The sequence below is a fragment of the Dreissena polymorpha genome, chromosome 4, assembly GCF_020536995.1.
Source record: "Dreissena polymorpha isolate Duluth1 chromosome 4, UMN_Dpol_1.0, whole genome shotgun sequence".
NCBI classification, from domain to species: domain Eukaryota; kingdom Metazoa; phylum Mollusca; class Bivalvia; order Myida; family Dreissenidae; genus Dreissena; species Dreissena polymorpha.
The window spans coordinates 78,249,235-78,262,550 of record NC_068358.1 but is presented as its reverse complement, the minus strand read 5'-3'; the positions used below and the strand labels follow the sequence as shown (position 1 = coordinate 78,262,550).

Genomic DNA, 13,316 nt, shown 5'->3' with positions numbered 1-13,316 from the left:
ACACCCCGATCAGAGATCTTTTAATTTGCAGTTGTTTGATGCCTATCCTTATCCTACGTGTTGTAACTTGTCTTGCGAAACTCAATTATGTATAAAGATTTTCATAAGATAAGACTAATTTGCAAACTTCTCAGCACAAATCTGTAAATTAAAAAAAATGAGTAAAATATTTGTTTAAAATGAACATTGAATTTCGCTTTTAGAACGAAAATGAATGGGCATAGATTTTATTCAAAATGTATGGTTATTTTTACCTATTTTAGCATCATTTTTATTTTGTTTTGTGAACTGTTGTAGAATCTAGTTTAATAATTGTATGCCTGTCTCGATATAAAATTTTAGTTTATGGTGACAATGTAGACACAAATTACTTCCCAAAAAGTGTGTTCATTGTTACTATTAACATAGTTGCGATCTTTAAAAATCTTTTAAAACGAAATCTTAAGCAGGGTAATGGCCATGAATGAAAGATCGGGAACAAAGGTATTCCATCCCTCATAATCATTGCGTGTAATATCGTGTAATTCCGGAGTATGTTTGAGAGCCATGGACATCACAAAAAAAGCAATACTAAATCGTCAACATGCCGTTCTGTTTGAGAAGTTGATGTCCATCGCATACAGCCGTCTACCGATATATGGCGGACTCGCGTTCTTATTATGAATCAATGGTAAGCGCTTTTTTATATAGATTATTCTTTTATTCAATCGACATACGTATCAAACGATATAACCATGCTTCGTGTCTTATTACTGTTCACTGAATTTCAAATTATTTACCGTAATAGTTTAAATCATTGAAATGCGTGTGAAGACCTTTTTTAATTGTAATTCACGTTGTAAAAAGCTGCATAGCAGATCTCCCGATACGTCGTTCTGTCCGCTTAAACAAACCGACGCATTCACTTAAAATTTTGCAAAAGGTTGTTGAATGTTAAAATCAACACATGTCATACCACGCTGTATGGATAACTAGGTAGACACCCACTGTATGTAAATATATATGTTCGTATAATAAAATATTGGCTTAAAGTTGTTTATAGTAAACATATTATCATGCAAACTGTGTATAACCCAGCAATCAATATTTGTAATAAACGGTATAAAAATTGGGTATCTAATTTAAAAAAAGTTGTAAAATGATTATTGATTTTCTTATACATTCGAAAATGTAAATACGGTTAGTACAAATTCGTTTTCATGTGAATTAAAATGTAGAATTATAGATACATTTAAACAAGAATGGTTTGGCAATATGAATAAAAGTTCAGTTTTAGATATGTATATGGTACTCAACACATCCCTAGAAAATAAAACGTACTTAGATTTACTGACAAAAAGAGAACTTCACTATTCTACTGCCAAAAAGTTTGCGTACATACATACCCCAATGGAGTAACTTCCAAAATTTTATGCAAATGTTGTGACTTGCCTAGTGTGTATGCCAATTTCATGATTTACATAGTGTGTGTGCCACTGTAGTGATTTGCATCGTTTGTATGCCAATGTAGTAACTTCCAAAGTTTTATGCCAGTGTAGTGACCTGCCTAGTGTGTATGCTAATTTCATGACTTACATAGTGTGTGTGCCACTGTAGTGCTTTGCATAGTTTGTATGCCAATGTAGTAACTTCCATAATTGTTATGCCAGTGTAGTGACTTGCCAAGTGTGTATGCCAAGTTCATGACTTACATAGTGTGTGTGCCACTGTAGTGACTTGCATAGCTTGTATGTCAATGAAGTAACTAATTTAGTTTGTATGCCAGTGTAGTGACTTGCCAATTGTGTAAGCCAATTTTATGACTTACATAGTGTATGTGCCACTGTAGTAACTTGCATAGTTTGTATGCCAATGTAGTAACTTTCATAGTTTTATGCCAGTGTAGTGACTTGCCTAGTGTGTATCACTGCATGCCAAATTCATGACTTACATAGTGCGTGTGCCACTGCAGTGACATAGTTTGTATAAAAATGTAGTAACTAACTTAGTGTGTATGCCAGTGTAGTGACTCGCCTAATGTGTATGCCAATTTCATGACTTACATTGTGTGTTTGCCACTCTAGTGACTTTTATAGTGTTATGCAATGTAGTACCTTCCAAAGTTTTATGCCAGAGTAGTAACTTGCCTAGTGTGTATCACTGCATGCCAATTTTATGACTTACATAGTGTGTGTGCCACTGTAGTAACTTCCAAAGTTTTATGCCATTGTAGTGACTTGCCTAGTGTGTATGCCAATTTCATGACGTACATAGTGTGTGTGCCACTGTAGTGACTTGCATAGCTTGTATGCCAATGAAGTAACTAATTTAGTTTGTATGCCAGTGTAGTGACTTGCCAATTGTGTATGCCAATTTTATGACTTACATAGTGTATGTGCCACTGTAGTAACTTGCATAGTTGTATGCCAATGTAGTAACTTTCATAGTTTTTTGCCAGTGTAGTGACTTGCCTAGTGTGTAACACTGCATGCCAATTTCATGACTTACATAGTGTGTGTGCCACTGTAGTGACTTGCATAGTTTTATGCCAATGTAGTAACTTCCAAAGTTTTATGCCATTGTAGTGACTTGCCTAGTGTGTGTGCCAATTTCATGACGTACATAGTGTGTGTGCCACTGTAGTGATTTGCATAGTTTGTATGCCAATGTAGTAACTTTCATAGTTTTTATGCAAGTGTAGTGACTCGCCTAGCGTGTATGCCAATTTCATGACTTACATAGTGTGTGTGCCACTGTAGTGACTTGCATAGTTTGTATGCCAGTGTAGTGACTTTCTTAGTGTGTATGCCAATTTCATGACTTACATAGTGTGTGTATTACATACGCAGACGATAGTATTAATGATGTTCGCAATAAAATTACGAGCGCACGCTTTAGTTACTATGTGAGACCGATATAGCTATTACGTGCGCATGCGATACCCATTACTCGTACATGTGCACGCAAGAGTGATAACGTGCGCAATAATATTACCCACGCTATTAAATGCATACACAAATTGACAAGAGTTGTGATGTAATCTGCATGCTATTAGTTCTTTTAAACTAACAGCGGTGACGAATACCACTGGGGCCGCCTTGCGCAGACGCCGAACCTTTTCCGCATAGGTTGCAATATCTGAGGGAAACTAACTTACTAGTAGTTTGTTATGCCAGTGTAGTGAATTGCCTAGTGTGTATGCCAATTTCATGACTTACACAGTGTGTGTGCCATTGTAGTGACTTGCATAGTTTGTATGTCAGTGTAGTGACTTTCCTAGTGTGTACGCCAATGTCATGACTTACATAGTGTGTGTATTAAATACGCAGGCGATAGTATTAATGATGTTCGCAATAAAATTACGAGCGCACGCTTTAGTTACTATGTGAGACCGATATAGCTATTACGTGCGCATGCGATACCTATTACTCGTACATGTGCACGCAAGAGTGATAACGTGCGCAATAATATTACCCACCGCTATTAAATGCATACACAAATTGACAAGAGTTGTGTTGTAATCTGCATGCACTGAGTTCTTTTAAACTAACAGCGGTGACGAATACCACTGGGGCCGCCTTGCGGAGACGCCGTACCTTTTCCGCATAGGTTGCAATATCTGAGGGCAATATGGTTTAAAATCACGTACTATTTCACAACTTCATCATTTTCCTAAATATACAGATTTTTTATTTAAGACTCAAAAGAATAATATAGCGTATATACAATTATATTATTGTCAAAAACATCAAATCAATCATAGTGTTGACAACACTCAGATGACCTGGTAGAGTAAAACAATTTTCTAGATGAAGATGTCTTAAATTTTAGTTGCGTATAGTTTTCATTTACACGGTTATAATAATAGGAAAATTCAAGTTCGACTGCAGACGTCTATCGCAAAACGGACCTTATGATTATTTTTTCCTTACGATACCTATTTTAAAACGTTTCTATATTTGAAGTATCCGTTAATTATATTTAAGATATGCAATCAATTAAATGTAAATGAAATATTTGGAAATATCTGTCATTCAGCGAGTGACCTTCATTTATCAACTTAACAGGCTGCATCGTCGAATGAGCAACCAACTATACAAGATACATATGTACATTAATATACAATATGAACTTAATCCGTAATAACTCATAACAATTAGTTACTGTATTTATTCTTGATTTTCAGATACATGTAAATTATTCGATTGTGTATATTAATCAGTAGAATGCAATAATTGTCAAATAGTCAAATAATATCAATCTGTAATTCAATTCTATCCGCAATTGTATAGAAATAATGTATGGTATAAGTGTAAAAAAGACAGAAAAAGCCAAAACATCAATTATTATTCAACTAAAACTGTTTTTTTAAATATTTATTTATTGACTGTTGATTCTTTTGAATTCGAATGAACAAACATTTTGCGCAATACATATGCAATTTTTAAAACTAGCCCAGGAAGTTATATTTATGACAAGAGATTTTAATATAAATTTTGTTTAGAAAATGCTCATCTAAGATATCTGATTTATTTTAAACAGTAACTTTATACTACATAGAGCAAAATGATTAGAAAGGTACACTGTATTTGATAAATAACTAACTTGGTCAAAAAGCAACTAAACTGAACAGTCGTTAAACATCAGCAACACAAAGGAGTCACTGATCAGAATCGGGAAATAATTTTTGCGCACACATTTAGTAATGAAGCTTCATATTGTGTTTTTTAATGAGGCCAGCAGTAGTTGTACACAATATTTGATTCACATAATTTCATAGTTGAGCAGGTAATTTTATATAATATATTTATTAAAGCAGTCAACAAAGCCTCATCCTTGATAAGAAGCGATTTATTGCAGCATATAGTAAAGCGACCAGTGTGCCATGACACTGGTATAAGGCAGCAACATATTTTGTTTTTGTTTTGATTTGTTCACTCATAATACGATTTTGTTTCAATGTTTTATCACTGTACATGAGATGAATTGTAAGTCTTCAACTTGATGTACAAGCTCTGCACACAGATGTATTCCAGAAAGTAGGCTTTAAGGAGGTCGCCTTTAGTGCTGCTCTAGATCGGGAACTGATCATGCATCAGTGGTTCCCATCTCCAGGGCGTCTGGCCTATTCATGGGCGCTGGCAGTGACTTGTGCGCTACCAATCGAGCCAACTGAAGGGTGAGCACCTGTTCCAGCAAGATCCTCTCCCTGCACTTTCCAAGAGCACTGCACATGAAAACTGACACAAATACTTAATGAAATTTTCATTTTTTTCAGTTTTTGCCTTATATTAAGACACTGAAGATATGAACATCAGATTCTGTAGTAGAAACAAAGATGCACACTTGTTGAAAACAAACCCTTTTCTTTTTGAAGTAAAAAAGGGTAATAATTATAATTAATTGCCAGGACAGAGTGATGGGCCTTTTTTGAAGCGTGAAGCTAATGATGGTGTACTAATGATAAATCACATAAAGTAAAAATACATATGTCACTGCCAGCGTATATTGCGTATGTGTGTGTGTGACAGAGAAAATCATCAAAAACTTAATTTTAATATGAATATTAAATATCACATACTATGACAAGTTGACAACACATACTATTCTTTGTATAATTTATATGTACATTATGTAAGTTGCTGCTTATATGGGATCCCCACCAGGATTTGAACCTGGATTTCCTCTCCATATGGAAAGGTGTGTTTGCTTACACTATAAGGATTTTTCCAATAACAGCAATATTGTTTACAATTATTTCTGTCAACTACATTAACTATTATCAACTAGTATAAAAATGTAAAACAAACAAATAAAGTCAATTACATGTACATGTGTACAAAGGACACATGCTTGGAAAGTGGAATTATTTTATCCCAAATTTATTCAAGAAAGAATAATGTACAAACACATTATTTAGCTTAATAATAAAATTAACAATAATGTTACAGATATTAACACTTAAATTGTTCTTTTCAAAGTTTCCATGATAAAATAATTAAGAATACATCAAAATTTACATTGGCTAATGTTGTTACTGATGACTCAAGGGAAAACAATTTTAAATTTTCAACAACTAAACAGTTGCATGTACTCGTCACTATATACCTACCAAGCAGTTAAGGTGTGCTGGTTTATATTTGCCGGCTGAATGCCCGTTTCTTACATCACACGCTGACTGTTCACTATCCTCTTCTGTATGTAGTTGTAGCCTTGGGGAAGCCATCATTGGTGGTGGAACCCGAGAAGTAAGCACACAACTACTCCGCAGGGAATCCTGATATCTGTTACAAGTCAAGCCAGGTGGCTGGACAAAGGTGATGGGGCAATGCACATCTGTAATTGTTATGTTTAAGTTTATGGTTTATACAATATGAATATTTAACACCGCACTAATAACTGAAATCAAACACAGTTTTAACTGGATATATATACGTGTATATGCTTGCTTATTTGCTATTGTTAGCAGGGTTCCCTCTGGGCTTTCAAAAGTTGTCGCCACTTACTTTCGCCGAATTAAAAAAGTTGTCGCCACACTGGGGCAACATTTGGGCGATGAAAATCATGTTATTATAATACCAAAAAATGAGCATTTAATGTATGTTAAAGGAATTGATTTAATAACAGTAGTATTTATAATAACAACACATTAAAAATTGTTCATTAAATAAAGGCACATTCAATCAGTTGTAACTCTTGTTGATTGACACCTTCTTAGCAGCCTGAATATGTTGCCACAGTATTGGTGCTTCATAAGCTCTATGGTATTCTGAAAATACAAAAAGGGAAAAATAATATTAATATTAAACTAATAATAATCAATTAATGTGTAGTATATGAATAATATAAATGTGCTTAACTATGTTTACCTTTCTTAAAACAGTACATTCGGTAGCGAGTGAATTGATAAGTGATGAGGATATAAAGAGTTCACACAGCATAGATTGTGTGTTGGAAATCATATTGAAGGAAATCAAATTCTGATAAACAACTGTCTTTGTTTGGTTTTTGTTTGTTAGCTGGTGAATGTTAGGGAGGGGAACGTTTGCATTTTGAATGAGTCTCAAAATTAGCAGAATCTAATGTTCACTTTTTAAAAGTCGTTTTACACTCTGAACTTGCCATTTCGACGAGTGAAACAGAAATATGTCACTGTTTAAATAGAACCAATACATGTAAAATGTTTTACTATTTTCTATAATTACACCCGATTTTTCTAAAAACAATCGATACTTACCTTTTTGATTGTCATTGTTGTCAATTTACTGGTCTTGAATCTGCTTCGAACACTGTGACAAACACTTCACATTTAAGCGCAAAGTCGGCATATTTCAATATTGCCTTATCTCTGATGCAATAAAACTGCCGACCAATTAAGATAACTTGCAACAACACTCCAGATAATCGCAATTATCACCATAACATGCCACTTTGCGGTAGTATGCAGTCAGCTCCACGCTCCATTGAAAACAGCTGTATCGCTTACATCATGGAAATCTATAGTATTACGACTGCCGTAAAGCGGCTGGTAAACACAGCGTCTTTTGTCATTTTAAGAAAATATAAATGCAGAAAAATGACGATTTTTTTAAAATCGCCATTTACGAAATTTTGTCGCCAGATTTTTTATTTTGTCGCAATTGGCGCCAATGGCGATCGACAGCGGGAACCCTGTGTTAGTCCAAACATTTACAAATGAAAAATGAAATAATATCCTGTGTTGTTGGAACTCCAGCAATCATCTGTATCTGAGATGCCTTCTGTGCCTTGAAGCCACAATCAATCCAACATTAATTTTTATTAAAAATAAATCGCCAGCTATTAAGTCTATGACAGTTATACATTGAAGTAATTAATCATCTAAACGCTTAATACATTTTTAAACCAAATCAATAAACTTTTCTTATCAATACCTTATAACAGTACATGAACTAACTACAAGAAGAGAATCTAAAATAGCAACAACAACTGACTACCAAAAATGTCAAAACATATTTACAAACTCAACATTGGAGTGTTTTGGACAAGTTCTTCTTCAGATAAAATAAGGAAAGTGAAGTTTATGCATTTACTCATATACATGTAGTACTGTACATATTTTCTCAAATATTTAACTAATGACACGTAATATATATTCAAAACAAAAAATGCTTAAACTATTTGTCTCGAATCATTAGAAACATTAAAAACATTTACTAACACATGTTCCATATAGGTGAAAGTACAAAACAAAAATTTGAGGTTTTAGTTCACTCTTATTAAAATATAATAACATTATGAACAGCTCAACTAAATAATGGTCTCACAGTGACACATGTATATATAACAAGTATTTATTTATTTTGTTATAAAATGTACCTTGTTGGAATGATATGCCACACTCTTTAAAAGGCAAACTATTTGGGGCTTGTCAGATCCGAGCCCAATCTTTGCACAGCAGCTACCTCATGACTCTCAATCACATCTCAGATGATCTGTCCTCTGACAAAGTGCCGGAAGTCTGTTTGGGCTAACCATGGCGAACGTAGCTGCCTAGAAGGTAACCGATGCAGACTCATTACTGTACATGTAACAACATTACATAAGAAAACAGATTGAGCCACATTCATTAATTTTAAAATATAAACATTGTGACTGTCACTGTCATCCAACTTGTGCATGTGAGGTTGATCAACCAGTTCCAAAATAATAGAACTAGCTAAAGTATATGTAAACCTTTTTTTTCAACATGTTTCACACCAAAGAATACCTTGCTCCATGCTGTTTTGCACCTCCATATGTCTCAGTTCAGGTTCTTGGCCATCTGGATCAACATCATGGTCATGGACAATGCAGTCATCAAGAACTGTGTAAATAAAAAGTAATATCTTATATAACCGTCACCAAATGAGGCCAGTGTAAAGTCACACTGAGGAGAATGTAACACAATGACATGTATATAGCATCGTTTGAGTACATTTTAAGTCTTGTTAACTGTTGGTTTTGCACCATCCTTTTAAATGTCATTCAATAACTGGCACATATTAAAGAAACAAACTTTGCTGAGCTGCACTCTAGAGACAATGCCAATCCCTTAACCAATACAGATATTTGAATTCCTTTAATTGCCATGACCTTGCAAACATTAAAAAAGAATTGTTATCTGCATGACTCATAGTTTAAAGAGACTTATCTACGAAGCAATATAACAACTATCCAACAAATGCATCACATACTAATATTAAAATAGACAAGTGTCCCAAAGACAAGGGTTCCCACTTTTGTCTGAAAACTCATATAATGTAAAAAAAATAACTTTTATTAAAAACATAGCATTAAGTTTGAATACCTGATTTACTATGTGGTAGACGTGTAGAAACAATGAAAATAATGACATGTATATGCATATGTGTAACAGAATTAAAACTGTAGACATTCTATTCTTTTGATAAAGGTAATTTAAGGCAAAACAACAAAGCAAACCATCAGTATTTTTGGTTTCATGTAATCATTCCTATATGTAACAGTAGCCAGCACTCAGAATACAATTGTGCTTGAAGTCCACAGGCAAAAAAATAAACATTATTCATAAATAAGTGTACTGCTGCATTTCTTGATTACAATTATACATTTAGCTGTTGGTAAATATCAATTCCTTCTTTATTTGAATCTAACTTGTGAATATAGGGTTTATGGACAAATTCCCTATAAACTGCACTAGCCTGAGTGAGGTACATGAAATCTTTGTTTTTCAAAAGGTTTCACAGAAAAGAATACCTTGATCCCTGTAGTTTTGAACTCCATGCATCAGTTCTGGATGTAGGCCATCTGGTTCAACATTTAAGTCATGGACACTGCAGTCATCAAGAACTGTATAAGATAAAAAGTAATATCTTATCTAATTATGACAGTAAAAAGTCAAACTGAGGACAGTGTAGCATTCAAATAGGGACATGCAGCAATGCAATGCGGTGTAGTTCTATGTGACCCATCCTTTTCATTTAAGTAAATAACTGGCACATATTGCAGATAAAAGTTTTTATGAGCCCCACTTTAAAGACAAATTTAATCCCTTAGCCAACAATATACATGGCACAGACAAATTCATTCGTTGAGAAGCTCAAAATCTTATAAACATTAGATAAAACTTGTTTACGCATGCCAAAATGTTCAAAGAGAATTGACTACATAACAAAATGACAAATATTAAAAAAAATTATCACAGATTCAAACAGGAATATGTCCAAATGACCCAGGTGCCCTACATTCCACTTATGTCTGAAAACTCCAATAATGTCAAAACCTGTATTATTATTACTCACATAGCCTTAAAATATAGCTTTCAGTTATAATTTCTGATTGTCTCAGTGGTAACATGTTTGATTTTGTTACCAAAAGTATATAGTTTGATTCAAAATTCCTTGGACCAGTTTTATTAAATATAGTAATTATAGTCCTAGGCTATGACAGATTTTCACACAATAGTATTCATAATGCCTTCAAAAATTAACACACTTCTTAATACAAAGTACTAATTCACAGGGCTTTTTTCCTTGTTTTTGTGGAGCGGCCTTGGCCTCAACCCTCATTATGTGAAAAAGAGTCGCGAACAGTTCAAAATTGTGAATAAATGAGTCAAAAACTGTTCAAAATTGTGAAATAATGAGTCATGAACTTTCTAAAGTTTTGAAAATTTGAGTCACAAACTTCTTGAAATTGTGAAAATTTGAGTCGCCATTTTCTCAAATTTGTGAAAAACGTCCATTCTCACAGAAGGAAACAGCCCTGATTCAGCTATCTATGATGTATGTTGTTTTATCACCATGATCCATACAAATTATTTATACCTCAAAGTCCTCACTTTTGAGTATTGCAGACTGCCTGAGCTGGGTAATGTAGTCAAGTGGCTTTCCCCAAGCTCCAACATCAGTGTATAAAGCAAACTTGTCCTGAATATTTTAACATTTATTATTAAAACACAAAAAAATACAAATTAATACTCATGAACATAATGAAGAGCTTGAAAACTGATGTCCAATAAATTAATTATGCTGTAATAGCTTGCATAGTGAGTACTGTGTAGTGACTTGCATAGTATGTACTGGCTTGCATAGTGTGTACTGTGTAGTGACTTGTATAGTGTGTACTGGCTTGTTGCATAGTGAGTACTGTGTAGTGACTTGAATAGTGTTTCCTGGCTTGCATAGTGTGTACTGTGTAGTGACTTGCATGTGGAATGTGTGTACAAACACTCAAGCCACTAGAGCCTGCATTGTCATGAGTTATCACTTTGGGAGCCACCAATTAAAGCCTCTATAACGCTCAAAGTCAATGAAAATTTTGTAAAGTATTTCGTAAAATAAAGTTAACACCTTAACAATCAGTGTTCCTTATAGCAATAGCCACAATTTCAACGCTGGATATGGTATGATTACATAGATTTTGTAGATACAAAATACTCCTTTTTATTTATTTGTGACACAATTAATTCCATGTTATTAAATGGAAATAAATATGTAAATCAAGAATAAAAACGAGCATTTTGTATCTACAAACATCTATTTTACCAGACCACGTCTGGCGTTGAAATTTCGGCAATTTCCATAAGGAACAATGATTTTTAATTGATTAGCTTTATTTTACGAAATATTGTACGAAATTTTCGTTCATTTTGAGTAGCAATGTTTCTTTAAGCATTGATAAATATAACAATGTAATTGCATGTATTTCATGAAGAAAGCAAGTTAAAAGATCCCCCAAAAGGGCAGTAAATGAAACCAGTAGATAAGAATTACTAGTAGCATATACTGCAGCTACAGAGCATTTTAGGTCAATTTAGTATAACCCTTAATTCTTAAAACTAATTTACAGTGTAGTATCAAACAACAATCTAGTATTTCAGGAAGTGTTATGCCAGTGATTTTATTTTAGTGATTATCAAATTAGAATTGAGTACTAACTTTATAACTGCATTTCTTGTATAAACAGAATGATGAAAGGTGAACGCTACATGTACCTTAGAGTGGGTACAGTTTTTCATCGGATACAGTGGCATAAATAAAATTAACCAAATAAAGTTAATAAACATATTTTAATTTAAAATTGAATAAAAGTTCAGAACAATCATTGCCTTCAAATGCACAATAAGCTTGTTTTAAAGCAACGATTAGTTTTCAACTGAACATACAAGTTAAATTGACAGTTGGTTTAAAGAACATAACCCTTATAAACGATGGAAGAAATCTACATCAGTACTTGTTTATTTATTGCTTATGGAAGCATTTTCTTCGTCATTTAATGCTTTCATGTCTGCTTTCAAGTTTTATTGTCATTTTAATCTGATTATTTTGCAAATAACTGATAGGAAAGATCAAATGTACATACTTTAATAAACCAGATATGTTTACAATGCTACTAACACTGTCTTTTAAAAATGCCTACAGGTTTTATCGCTATGTATTAGACCGGGAAAAACTATTTCTTTACATTCACATTATCGACTTTCTGAACAATGTAGCGAAGAGCTAAAAATCTAGTTTCAAGCTCTTTATTATTAGTTATCTTTATTAAGACAGCTTCCCATTTTCTTGCACTCATATTTGCTGTGCTCTTATTTGTTGCAACACAGTAAATTATGGCTCGAGGGATGATACGGACAGGATTTTGTCAATTATTACAGATCAAACTGCTTAACGTGACTTATTGGTAAGTTTTGATATCAATTAAAAATAAATAAATAAGAGTTTTAGGCAAATAAAATTGATTGCTTGCTCAAAAACACAGTTCTGTAGCTAAATGCAACATGCAGCATATTACACAATTCCATGAAAAATAATCTACAGGGTTTAAATACTTACCTTTCCGTTGTTTAAACTTCAAGTAGGCAATGGACTGGTCTCACGCCTGGCTTGGATACTATAACGTCACAGCTTTTCGAACTGCAGTTTAAAAATAACAATACTGTTTGGATTTCAAAACATGTTTCAAATTAAATAGCGACATTTCATTTATAGATAATATTTACTGTATTATTATATATTATGCCCTGACAAGCTGTGTTGGAAGGCATAGGCTATTTTGTAATTTATATTTATAATCCCAGTAATGTGTTTGTACATTTTAGTTAATATATTAGAGCACAAATTACACATTAGGCATATTTTTATTTTCCTTTAAAACAAGATGCTGTGCTCATTGCCCACACATGCTTATTGCTCATGCTGGATGACCCATTTCTAATATTTTAAGTACAAACTATGTCAAGGCCAAAGTGAGTTGGCTGATATGGGTCATTAGGCCATTATTTGACTAAAATTGGATATCATTAGTATTTCTCCAGATGCAATAATAGTTGATGA

The 13,316-nt window shown here is 33.4% G+C and overlaps 1 long non-coding RNA gene across 1 annotated transcript; it reads right to left on the bottom strand.

The window, feature by feature from the left end:
* Positions 1-5,000: 5,000 nt before the first annotated feature.
* LOC127876250 (uncharacterized) lies at positions 5,001-7,648 on the bottom strand. The gene is made up of 3 exons (XR_008047753.1): positions 7,217-7,648; positions 6,092-6,748; positions 5,001-5,219 (listed from the first exon to the last, which is right to left on the bottom strand). It is a non-coding gene; the product is annotated as an uncharacterized LOC127876250 (long non-coding RNA).
* Positions 7,649-13,316: the final 5,668 nt, after the last annotated feature.